This window comes from Lissotriton vulgaris, chromosome 5, assembly GCF_964263255.1.
Source record: "Lissotriton vulgaris chromosome 5, aLisVul1.2, whole genome shotgun sequence".
Lineage (NCBI taxonomy): Eukaryota > Metazoa > Chordata > Amphibia > Caudata > Salamandridae > Lissotriton > Lissotriton vulgaris.
In genome coordinates this window covers 382315055-382327610 of record NC_141693.1, presented here as the reverse complement: position 1 = coordinate 382327610, position 12556 = coordinate 382315055, and positions in this window count along the sequence as shown.

The window sequence follows — 12556 nt, the reverse complement described above, 5'->3', positions numbered from 1 at the left end:
TGATAACAAATGCAGGTGGGCCCGACCTTGCGTGGACACAATGTGGGGCAGTGAGTAACGTGCTCAGATGTTTGGCATGAGGGGAATTTCATCACTGTGTGTACTTTGTGGGCTGTGTCCTTATTGGCTGTGTGTTCCTAACTTCATGTGGCATCTGCCTTTAGCAGGTTTTAGGAATGGGCACGCCCCTCTGGCAATGTGTGTTTTGTTGTGGTCAATCTCACTGGACCGTTATGGTGTTGCTTATCTGCGGGATGGACCTGAGTTTCCCGTTCGCGCGTTTGTCTGCTGGCTAAGTACAACCCCACCTGTGACCTATCAGCCAGAAACATTAGGCCTAGGTCGCAGAGCCTTCCTTGGGTGAATTTGATAATGGTGATGTGATTTCGTTCTTACGTGCAAACGTATCAACATAAGCAATGGCATTGATTCAATCAATATTAGCATATGTTATTTAATTCACAAACACATACAAAGAAAAATTAACATTTTAATTTTAATGGGTAGCTTGGAGCTTTTCTAATTTCACAAAACGAAATTCAAAGTCCTGAGCCACAGTCACAGAAGCAATGTCATAATAACTCCAAGTAGTAGTCTTCTCAAGCTGTTTTCATGATGTGTTATTCTATTTTTGTATAAATTCAAATAAAGTGTGCTTCACTTTTTCAACGTAACAGGTAGCCACAAGTTGAGCTAACACTTGTTACGTCTGTAGGCAAATACCCTCAGACTTGATCAGGGCTACAACAGACAAATGCACAAATTACTTATTAACCCCTTCCGTGCTCCCGTCGGCCCACGTCCGAAGGGAGCACTACCTCACTGGTGCTGCCGTTGGCCAAAGGCCAACGCAGCCCCGCCCACCCTTTAGGACGCCCGCACCGCGGCAGAAAAACCACCGCAGTTCAGGCGTTAAATACAAAAGAGTATATAATAATACAATAACAGGACCATCACCAACTAAAAACACAAAGAAAAACACCTTGTGAAAATCCACCGAAAGACCAATGGAGTAAAAGAAAACAGATTAGAACATAACTAAGGTGTGCGTGAAGAGACAGGCTAGATTGCAGAACGTTAAACACCCAAGCGTGTAATGCTAAAGGAAAATGTGCCATGTGTACACCAAGGTTGAACAACAAAAAAGAGGGAGAAAAATGTATATATTGTATCCATAAACTCAAAAAACAACCTAAGGTGTATGGGTATAAGTAATCCAAGAACAAGCAGAGAGCTCAACACAAAACTTGAGTGTCCATTGAAAGATCTAAATATATGTCAATCACAGATTTCAGCCACAATTCTTTTTGTTGACGTGCCAAGTTCGGCAAAGTACCCTATAATCTGACCAGCAAGTGTGAAAATATATGTGAATACTAAGTAACCCATTTTATAAAAGGTATGGTCACTTCTTTCTCACACTCTCCGGATATATAAATGAGACAATTTAAACCTCATCACTGAAGCGTGAGAAATAAAGGGATCACTGACAGAATATTGATGACAAAAATATAGACTTACCAAAACATCGAGTAAAAAATATAGAGTGCAAAAATATCGACTCCCTATCTCCAAACAGGTAAGTACAAAAATATTGAATCAAAAATATTGTTGTAAAAAATATAGTTACTCAAAATATCGAATTTTTTAAATGTCTTAAATGTAATTGAAAATTAATGAAATTATACATTTAATTAACTTAAACATACTTAAAATACTTAAATAACCTTAAAATTAATAAATAATTAATGTAACATTAAAAAAAGCAATTACATTTTTTAATACATATATATATATTCACTGAAAAAACCATGGGTTATAGACCATATATAGTTAGGAATTAGCATTTACAAAACCTTATTTTACTCACACAAAACCATTGAAATTTCATATATAGTTAGTTGCCCTAACTATATATGGCGCACCCGCAATCCACTGCTGATCATGTCACATATTACATCATTCATGACATGATCAGTGACATCACTGATGACATCACTGATGACATCACTGATGACATCTCAAATGACATCACTGATGACATCACTGATGACAACATCCAGTGACTGTATGTTTCTGAAAAGTCAAAATATGTCTTACATATTGAAGAATGAGTGGATGTATAAGTGTCTGGATGAAGGATTTAGTAGGTGCATGACTGACTTAAGCATGGGCGAATTTTGCGAATTCTCGCGAATATGAGTTTTTTTTTTTTTTGTGTTCGCGCGTGTTTCTGCCAGTTCGCGAGGGTTTTGTACAATTTCGCAAAACGCAAACTTACCTGTCGGGTCGCAAGTTTTGCGAACTTGTTGTTTCTACGTGTCCGGCCTGTTTGGGACACTCTTCTTCATCACTGCCACTCTCTGTCACCACTGCCACTCTCTGACTACTCATGCCACCCTCCGGCCCACCCATGCCACCCTCTGTTTCATCACAGCACCCTCTGGTTGTCCAGTTTTACATTATTGTGGCAAAGCAAAGCACACCTTCCCTGCCTCAAGTGACCTGAATTAATTTGGGGCTGATTAATGTGTCACAGAATATTTTTTTAGCTGGCACCTGCTTCCTTAGTGCTTCCTGATTAGTGATCTTTTGCACTTGCTAAGTGCTTTCATTGTTGCAAAATTAGTTACAACACCTGCCCTGCCCCAACTGACAATAATGAATTAGGGGCTGATTAATGGATTTGAACTTCCAGCCTGGCTCCTGCTTGTCTCCCTTAGCTGTAATTCAGGACCTTTGTGGCATATGTGTAACTATTCTGAGGTTCAGAGCTGGGTCACATAATAGTTGCAAGTAGGCAACTGAACTCTGGAGGGGCCCCTCAGGAAGCACTACAGGAAATGGCTACTAATGATGAGCCTGAACTTTTGAACCTGGTAAGTAGTTTCAGTTTTGCTAAGATCGTATTTCTGCAATTTAGCGCTTATTCGCGGGGCGCGAAGTTGTACTGGGAAGCCGCGAACTCATGCGAACAGTGCGAGCAAGCCATAAAATCCGCTGCTCGCGGATTTGCGGATTTTGCGGGAGATTCGCGAATCTCGCGGATTGCGAATTTACCGAAAATCCGCAAAATCCGCGAGCGAAACGGATTTTCTGCCCATGCTTAGACTGACTGTATGAGTGAGTGATTAAATGTGTCTCACTGAGTGCATGGGTTAGTGACTAAACTGTCTTAATTTGTGCATCATTATGTCTGTTGTTCTGTAAACTGCTGCATGTGTTGATCAGTAGCTTTATGATTAAGTATATGGGTTATTGATTGGTTGCCAAAGTATTTGTATGGGAGACTGAGTGTGTGTGTGGGTGGCTGGGAGGTGTATGACTCTGTGCATAGATGTGTGAGCAGTTGATTCACTAGATGTATGGGTTCAAAAGTGCATGTGGAAACAGCTGTATGGGCGGTTGACTGTGTGCATGAGTGTATTGGTGAGTGAATGGATATCTCAGTGCTACATGTCAAAGTAAGTACATATGTAAAACACAGTACATGTGAGAGTTGACATATATAAATAACTGTGCATAAGAGCCAGTGAATTTGTGAGTGGCTGTATGGATCATTGTGAACTTGTATCAGGGATTGTATAAGAGAGTAAATATGTGTTAGTATATGTTTGAATAAGTAAGGTGTGTATAACTGTATAGTTGAGGAAATTGAAGTGTAATTGATTCTTTGCATGACTGACTAGGTGTGTGAGTAACTCCATGGATGAGTGACAGTCTGTGAGTGTCTATTTACTCTGAGTGTATCTAAGATTATATTAGAGTCTGAAGAGGTTCACCGTATTATCACATGAATGATGTCATCAGTGATGTGATCAGTAATGTCAAATGAGATGTCATCAGTGATGTCATCAGTGATGTCATTTGAGATGTCATCAGTGATGTCATCAGTGATGTCACCAGTGATGTCACTGATCATGTCATGAATGATGTAATATGTGACATGATCAGCAGTGGATTGCGGGTGCGCGATATATAGTTAGTGCAACTAACTATATATGAAATTGCAATGGTTTTGTGTGAGTAAAATAAGGTTTTGTAAATGCTAATTCCTAACTATATATGGTCTATAACCCATGGTTTTTTCAGTGAATTTTCAAGGTTTTGTAAATGCTAATTCCTAACTATATATGGTCTATAACCTATGGTTTTTTCAGTGAATTTCAATGGTTTTTTAATAGCAAATATCAAAAGCTTTAAAATGTCAAGTACGTGGTAGGTAAAAACATTTTCGTGTTTATGCACGCTGATGTGCTTTGAACGCTGCCCCCCCCTCCTCTTTTCTTTTAGGAGTATTCTCTCTTTGCAGATAGTGAAGGGTAGGTAACGCAGGCCTTTGCCCCCGTTGTAACCCGTCGTGCCTGCTTCCCTCTCCATTTGATTGATTGTTGTCCTAGCATTTATTGTTTTGGAATTGGTTCTCTTTGGTTCATTCTCTATTTACAAACAAGCACAGAGTCACAATACTCTGTTTAGTCTTTGCAGATAGTGAAAAATCGTTAAAAAAACAAAAGGAATCAAGCAAAATCAGTAGGCCACTAATGGGATCTCTTTTTGACCTTGCTAAAATAGAAACATTATGAACAACCCCTTTTGAGAAATACGAAACTAGTGAGAGGAACTGAGCTCGACACCATGATGGCTGCAAGACAGCTCGGCTCCGCCGCCCACACCACCCAAAGGAACGACAAACCTTATGCAAATATTATAAATATATACAACACACCAGCAAAGTAACAGGGTAAAACGTTTTATTAAATAACTATTTACATGGCAGCCTGCTGCAACATCGATCCAAACAAGCCTTTGTATTTGGGGCTCAAAATCAACAAGTAACAGGGTAAAACGTTTTATTAAATAACTATTTACATGGCAGCCTGCTGCAACATCGATCCAAACAAGCCTTTGTATTTGGGGCTCAAAATCAACCATCAATAGTAAGATTTTCATAGGTGAGTGTAGGTTCATGGTTTTCCATCCACAGACTAAAAGCCTGGAGTGGGAGTGAAAGAACAATAACTAGGTAAGAAGGAAGGCAGAGGCTGTGGGAAGGACTCTGGATATGGTATGTTGCTTGGTCCCTGAGATACTTTGATGTCACTGCCTTGCACAAATGGTATAAGTCCTGGATGTTGGGTGCCATAGTTGAGGGTTCCGAGCAGCGCTTGTAACACTGTCTGAAGCTTATTTGCACCTGCTGCAGCTTCACTATTCTCAAAGTAAGTGGGGGCTGTTTGTGGACCTGACTGCATTGGAAAACAATGTGATGCGGTGCCTCCCTGAACCGCTTGACGGAGGCCCCCGAGATAATTGCGCCTGCTCCACACCTTGTCCCACAATCCGTTTGACCTGAAGACACGTCCTGCGGTGCCCTGGTCCGACCATCACATATACCTGTGCCAGGAAACGGCGTGGGGTGCACTAGAAGGGAGAGGCGGCGCGAACGAGCCTCCCCCACCTCCCCAGGTGGAGGTTTCTCAGCTACACCCCAGCGCTTCACTCGACCAGCTGACTTGCGCCCGCTCTTGCGACACAGTGCCTCGCTCGGCCAGCTTTAATTGCGCCTGCTCTTGCTATTACAACGTCTCACCCGCCATCCAACGGAATTGCACCCAATCTTGCGGTACAGCGACAGGCGGCTGCTACGGAGCTCACGAAATGGCGGTCGGCTCCACAGACTTGGGCCTGGCCTGCAAAGATGGTTCTGGGCAACCGTGGAACTCAGACGCTTGACTGCTAGGGCATGAGCCCCATTCCCAAAAGAGTCCCCTCAGCCTTGAAGATTCTACAACAGTCACCGGGACCCCCGACTCCCGCAGGCTTCCGGTGGGGAGCGGCTGCCATGATTGCTCGCGGAATGGCCACGATGGAGCCATGAGATGGTGGTGCTCTCATGCTGACGCCAGCTTCAGTCTGAAACATCCAGAAACACTGTAGACTACCAATTCGATCAGTTCCGGTGGAGCCCCAACGTGACCCGGTAGAGAAGAACTTGCCCTCCCCTCTTTGACTGATGGTTCTTATAGCCTGTCCCTTCTGTTGTCATTTAACAGAACTTTTTGGACTGCTGAAAGGGGTTGTGTTCCGACCGCTGGTTGTTGGAGACATTTTGACTATATTCTGGAACTGCGTTGTCGCGTAATGCGTCATATGACGTGCCGCGTTAGCGCACCCGGAAGTGCTCCGGTGCACGAGGCGCAGCTTCCCGGAAGCGATCCAGGGCGCGGCGCGCAGCGCGTAACGTAAGCATAACAGGTCATGTGACTTGTTAATAAAACTTTTCATTGGTTCATTTTACTTTTGTTTTTTTAATGATGGAAGGCTTGGTCATATGACCTAAGAATAACCCTTTTCATTGGTTTCGAACATTTTTTTTTCCCAAATGATGAAAGCCCCACCTTTTTTTTTCTCACTCTGACTTGTAAAGCAAAGGACCCAGATGCATTTACAGTTTATCACTAACAATGTTCCAGGCTAATGTATTTTCCCGGGAAATTTACAACTGTCCTGCAAGTAAAATATTCCTATTTCGAGAAAAAGGGCGTTTCTTCGTCCCATGAGGGAACCGTTGAACAAAAGAGGCTCGACCTGCTGTCTTAGTCGCTGATAGGCATGAATATCGAATTCTTATCGATCACTTTATGTTGCAGGAGTGGAAAACACAACAGCCCTTGACCATTTATCTTTACTGCTTTCCTGCGTATTATACCTTTTAACCGTCATGTAATCGGGCTGCTTTATTTCACTTGCCTTTTACTGATTCGAAAATAGTGGCTATTATTCAAAACTTTACCAATCTAGGTACTACTACCTTTTTTTGTTTTAAAAATCTTTATTGCGAAAATGTCAGTATACAAATACGGGCCTATAACCACGTGGGCCAGCCACGGAGCAAACTGTAATCGTATATGATGAGGGGACATTTACACTGTAGAAGAACGTAACGGGCGGGCCATTAGGTTGCAAGAACTAAGGTGTCTAACAGTTGCGGAATCGGTGGACGTACATTTTATAATTTAAGTACGACAGGGCCAGTTACAATAAAATTATCTAGATATACATTTGCGGGCAAGTACCATGGGTGATGTTAATTCGAACTTTCAATAGTACAGTAATCAATAACACATCAGAACTTAATATCAATAGGGATGTCCAAATGTTCAATCAGTACTCGTCCCCGCCCGCCATGTGCTTCAAAACTGCATACGTATCTCGTGATATCAAGGTTGGGCAACCAGTACACAACAAGGAGTTACGAGTCCCATTTATACCGGCGCCATTTTGGGCGAGGCCAGGCAGGTCCAGGATATAGTCAAAATGTCTCCACCAACCAGCGGTCGGACCAGAACCCCTTTCAGCAGTCCAAAAAGGTTCCGTTAAATGACAACAGAAGAGATAGACAACAAGAACAATCAGTCAAAAGAGGGGACGCTTTCGGGAATGGGGCCCATGCCCTAGCAGCCAAGCGTCCGGGTTCCAAGGTGTCCCAGGGCCATTTTAGTGGACCAGGCCCAAATCCAAAGAGCCGGTCGCCATTTTGAGAGTCCTGTTGCAGCCGCCTATCGCTGCACCGCAAGAGCGGGCGCAACTCAGCTGGATGGTGGGCGAGATGCTGTAGCCACAAGAGCGGGCGGAACTCAGCTGGATGGCGGGTGAGACACTGTGCCGCAAGAGCGGGCGGAACTCAGCTGGACGGCGAGTGAAACGCTAAAAGGCGCCCCACTGCAGATGAGGTGCCTCCACTTGGGGAGGCGGGAGAGGCCCGTTTGTGCCGCCTCCCCCCCCCCGGGCACCCCACGCCGTCTTTCGGCGCAGCATTGTAGGATGGCCACACCAGTGCAACTTGCTGGACACCACCTCGGTGCCATCCGGATCTCGGCGCGTTGTGCTGCCTTCGGCCTACTGTAGCAGCAAGTGCGGATGCAACTCAGCTGGACGGCGAGTGAAACGGTAAGGGGCGCCCCACACCACCTCGGTGCCATCCGGATCTCGGCGCGTTGTGCTGCCTTCGGCCTACTGTAGCAGCAAGTGCGGGCGCAACTCAGCTGGACAGCGAGGGAAACGCTAAGGGGCGCCCCACTGCAGATGAGGTGCCTCCACCTGGGGAGGCGGGAGAGGCCCGTTCACGCCGCCTCCCCCCCCCGGGCACCCCACGCCGTCTTTCGGCGCAGCATTGTAGGATGGCCACACCAGTACAACAACTTGCTGGACACCACCTCGGTGCCATCCGGATCTCGGCGCGTTGTGCTGCCTTCGGCCTATTCGCACATCGGTCCGCTACTGACGCCGCCTCACAGGCCAACGGATTTTGTAGGCTTTGTATAGCCCAAAGCCGCATAACAGGTCATGTGACTTCTTTATAAAACTTTTCATTGGTTCATTTTACTTTTGGTTTCCTAATGATGGAAGGCTTGGTCATATGACCTAAAAATAACACTTTTCATTGGATTGAAACATTTTTTTTCCCAAATGATGAAAGCCCCACCTTATTTTTTCTCACTCGGCAGTCCAAAAAGGTTCCGTTACATGACAACAGAGGGGACAGGCAACAAGAACCATCAGTCAAAAGAGGGGAGGGCAAGTTCTTCCCTACCGGGTCACGTTGGGGCTCCTCCGGAAGTCATCGAATTGGTAGTCTACAGTGTTTCTGGATGTTTCAGACTGAAGCTAGCGTCAGCATGAGAGCACCACCATCTCGTGGCTCCGTCGTGGCCATTCCGCAAGCAATCATGGCAGCCGCTCCCCACCGGAAGCCTGCGGGAGTCGGGGGCCCGATGACTTTTGTAGAATTTTTAAGGCTGAAGGGACGCTTTCGGGAATGGGGCCCAAGCCCTAGCAGGCAAATGTCCGAGTTCAAATGTGTCCCAGGGCCATTTTAGTGGACCAGGCCCAAATCCGAAGAGCTGGCCGCCATTTTAAGAATCCTGTGGCAGCCGCCTATCGCTGCACCGCAAGAGTGGGCGCAATTCAGCTGGATGGTGGGCGAGACGCTGTAGCCGCAAGAGCGGGCGCAACTCAGCTGAATGGCGGATGAGGCACAGTGCCGCAAGAGCGGGCGCAATTCAGCTGAATGGTGACTGAAACGCTAAGGGGTGCCCCACTGCAGCAGAGGAGCCTCCACCTGGGGAGGCGGGGGAGGACCGTTCGCGCCGCCTCCCCACCCCCCGGGGCGCCCCACGCCGTTTTTCGGGATGGCCAGACCAGTGCGGCAACTTACTGGACACCACCTGGATGCCGTCCGGATCTCGGCGCGTTTTGCTGCCTTCGGCCTATTCGCACAACGGACCGCTACTGACGCCACCTCACTGGCCGACGGATTTTGCCAACTAAAAGACAGACCAAAACAGCCCATTGTTGCTTTGAGATGGATGTTGCAGCAGGCTGCCATGTAAATAGTTGTTTAAAATGTTTTTTTTAACGTGTTTACTTTGTTGGAGCGTTGTATATATTTATAAGTTATTAAAGTGTTATAATCCTACTACTTTGTTGGAGTGCTATATATTTTTAATATTTACAACAAGGGGTGGTGAGGGACAGAGTCTCTGAATTAAGCAGAAAGCTCTCACCCAGTCAAAAGATCAGGGCTAGATCCAACACCGTTTTTTAGCTCACTGCACCATCCCAGTTTCAGAACCTTGCTGTATGCAAATTAGTCTGTTCCTATCCCAGTGCATGATGGGAACAGGGCAAACCAAACTACAAAAGCCAATTCTTAAACTGGGAAGGAAACAAGCTCCCGGGGACCGGTTTCTGGCATTACAGCCGTCTTCGGCCCGGTTTGCTTGAATCCTGATGGTGCAATGAGCAAGGGTCAGAAACCGGTCCCTGGTAGCTTGTCTCCTTTCTGGTGAAGAATTGGCTTGGTAGTTTAGACTGCCCTGTTCCCATGATGCACTGGGCCAGGGACAGACTGATTTGCATATAGCCAGGTTCTGAGCTGGGATGGTGCAGTGAGATAAATAACGGTGATGGATCAAGCCCTGATCTTTGGACTGGGTAAGAGTGGTCTGATTAAATCAGACACTCTGTTCATCACCACCCCCTTTTCTGAATCGTTTTTGGCCACTATAGGTGTGGCAGGGTATACTCAGACATGAGTCCCTTTCTCACTGCATCATCAGGATTCAAGCAAGCCGGGCCGAAGACGGCTGAAATGCCAGAAACCGGTCCCTGGTAGCTTGTCTCCTTTCTGGTGAAGAATTGGCTTGGTAGTTTAGTCTGCCCTGTTCCCATGATGCACTGGGCCAGGGACAGACTGATTTGCATATAGCCAGGTTCTGAGCTGGGATGGTGCAGTGAGATAAATAACGGTGATGGATCAAGCCCTGATCTTTGGACTGGGTAAGAGTGGTCTGATTAATTCAGACACTCTGTTCATCACCACCCCCTTTTCTGAATCGTTTTTGGCCACTATAGGTGTGGCAGGGTATACTCAGACATGAGTCCCTTTCTCACTGCATCATCAGGATTCAAGCAAGCCGGGCCGAAGACGGCTGAAATGCCAGAAACCGGTCCCTGGTAGCTTGTCTCCTTTCTGGTGAAGAATTGGCTTGGTAGTTTAGTCTGCCCTGTTCCCATGATGCACTGGGCCAGGGACAGACTGATTTGCATATAGCCAGGTTCTGAGCTGGGATGGTGCAGTGAGATAAATAACGGTGATGGATCAAGCCCTGATCTTTGGACTGGGTAAGAGTGGTCTGATTAATTCAGACACTCTGTTCATCACCCCCCCCTTTTCTGAATCATATATTTTTAATGTCACACATAATTGTGAAGACTTTGATGTACAAAAAGGCATCCCTGGTATCTTCCGCTTCAGGCTCGGTCCCACACACCCTTACAGTGAGAATCCCCTCCCCAATCACAATACAGGATCGTTATCAGATAGTAGGAACGCGTGTGGTGTGACGGATCTCATGGGGTGGGGGCCTTGATCTACTGTAACTCCTTTGAAGAGAGGTGATTCTTTACAGTTGGGGCCATAAACTACATCCGCAGGGCTAGGTGATAGCCTGGGACCGGCCTGGACAATCAGACACAGAGGAAGAGGAGTGTCAGAGGGTGCCATAGTGAATAGGGTGAAAGGGAGGTGTCGGGCGGGCACAGGGTGTGATTCTCAGGGAAGAGCAGCGCAAATGGGGGGAGGTTTATGGCCCATGCATGAGAGAGAGAGCGGGGGTGACCAGTGCGTGGGGGAGATGCTTGCGAGGGTGGGGAGCCATGCTGAGGATCGGCGGCGTGCAGAGAGTGGGTCTGGTCAAGGCATCTAAAATGGCTGCCGTGCACGACAAAAGTGTGGCATTGGAAAAAAGGCAAGATGGCACAGACAATGTTTATCAATACGGATTAATTTATAACAATTATTTTTAACAATATATTTACTCGCAGTGACAAAATGGCGGTCAACACTTCCTGATTTCCTTCGAATCGAACGCTAACAAACGTCATGCAGCAAAAAAAAAAAATCCGCTCACGCGCAGCCGCTGGAAGACATGTATCAACATATATGAGCATCCTCAGCCACCCTCAGAAAACATAGGGGGTCAGGATACGTCTCCCGTACCCCCAGAGGGTGCGGTAGTGAATAGGGTGAAAGGGAGGTGTCGGGCGGGCACAGGGTGTGATTCTCAGGGAAGAGCAGCGCAGATGGGGGAGGTTTATGGCCCATGCATGAGAGAGAGAGCGGGGGTGACCAGTGCGTGGAGGAGATGCTTGCGAGGGTGGGGAGCCATGCTGAGGATCAGCGGCGTGCAGAGAGTGGGTTGAGTCAAGGCATCTAAAATGGCTGCCGTGCACGACAAAAGTGTGGCATTGGAAAAAAGGCAAGATGGCGCAAACAATGTTTATCAATACGGATTAATTTATAACAATTATTTTTAACAATATATTTACTCGCAGTGACAAAATGGCGGTCAACACTTCCTGATTTCCTTCGAATCGAACGTTAACAGACGTCACGCAGCAAAAAAATAAAAATCAGCTCACGCGCAGCCGCTGGAAGACATGTATCAACATATATGAGCATCCTCAGCCACCCTCAGAAAACATAGGGGGTCAGGATACGTCTCCCGTACCCCCTTATACCCATTTCCCACATTGTTTTTCCTCCATCTTGTAATTTAATTAAAACGAAACACAAAATGGCGAATTCCCGTTTCGCTACCGGTTCGCGAACCGGGAAGCGCTTCTACCGCGAAAAATTCTTTGCCCCATGGGACCTTTTAATAACTCCAACATCATTCCTAGGGGGTCAAGAGGGGTCTACCTTGCCCCCTTTCATTAAATTCCCCCTTCGTTTTTCTCCTCCTCTTGTCTCTTAATCCTACTGAGAGACAAGACGGCGGCCGTTCTGGACTGTTTAGAATGTTGACAGACACCGGAGAGCCAATCAGCTTCGCTTCGCAAAGTTCCGTAACGCGAAAAGTACGCGAACCGGTTCGCTACCCGGGACGCTGTCACAGATATATCTGTTTTTTAAAACGTTAATTTCTCAAAATCCACTGGAGCACATATATTGAGACCCAGCAAAGGCACATCGGGCTAACAGTCCCTA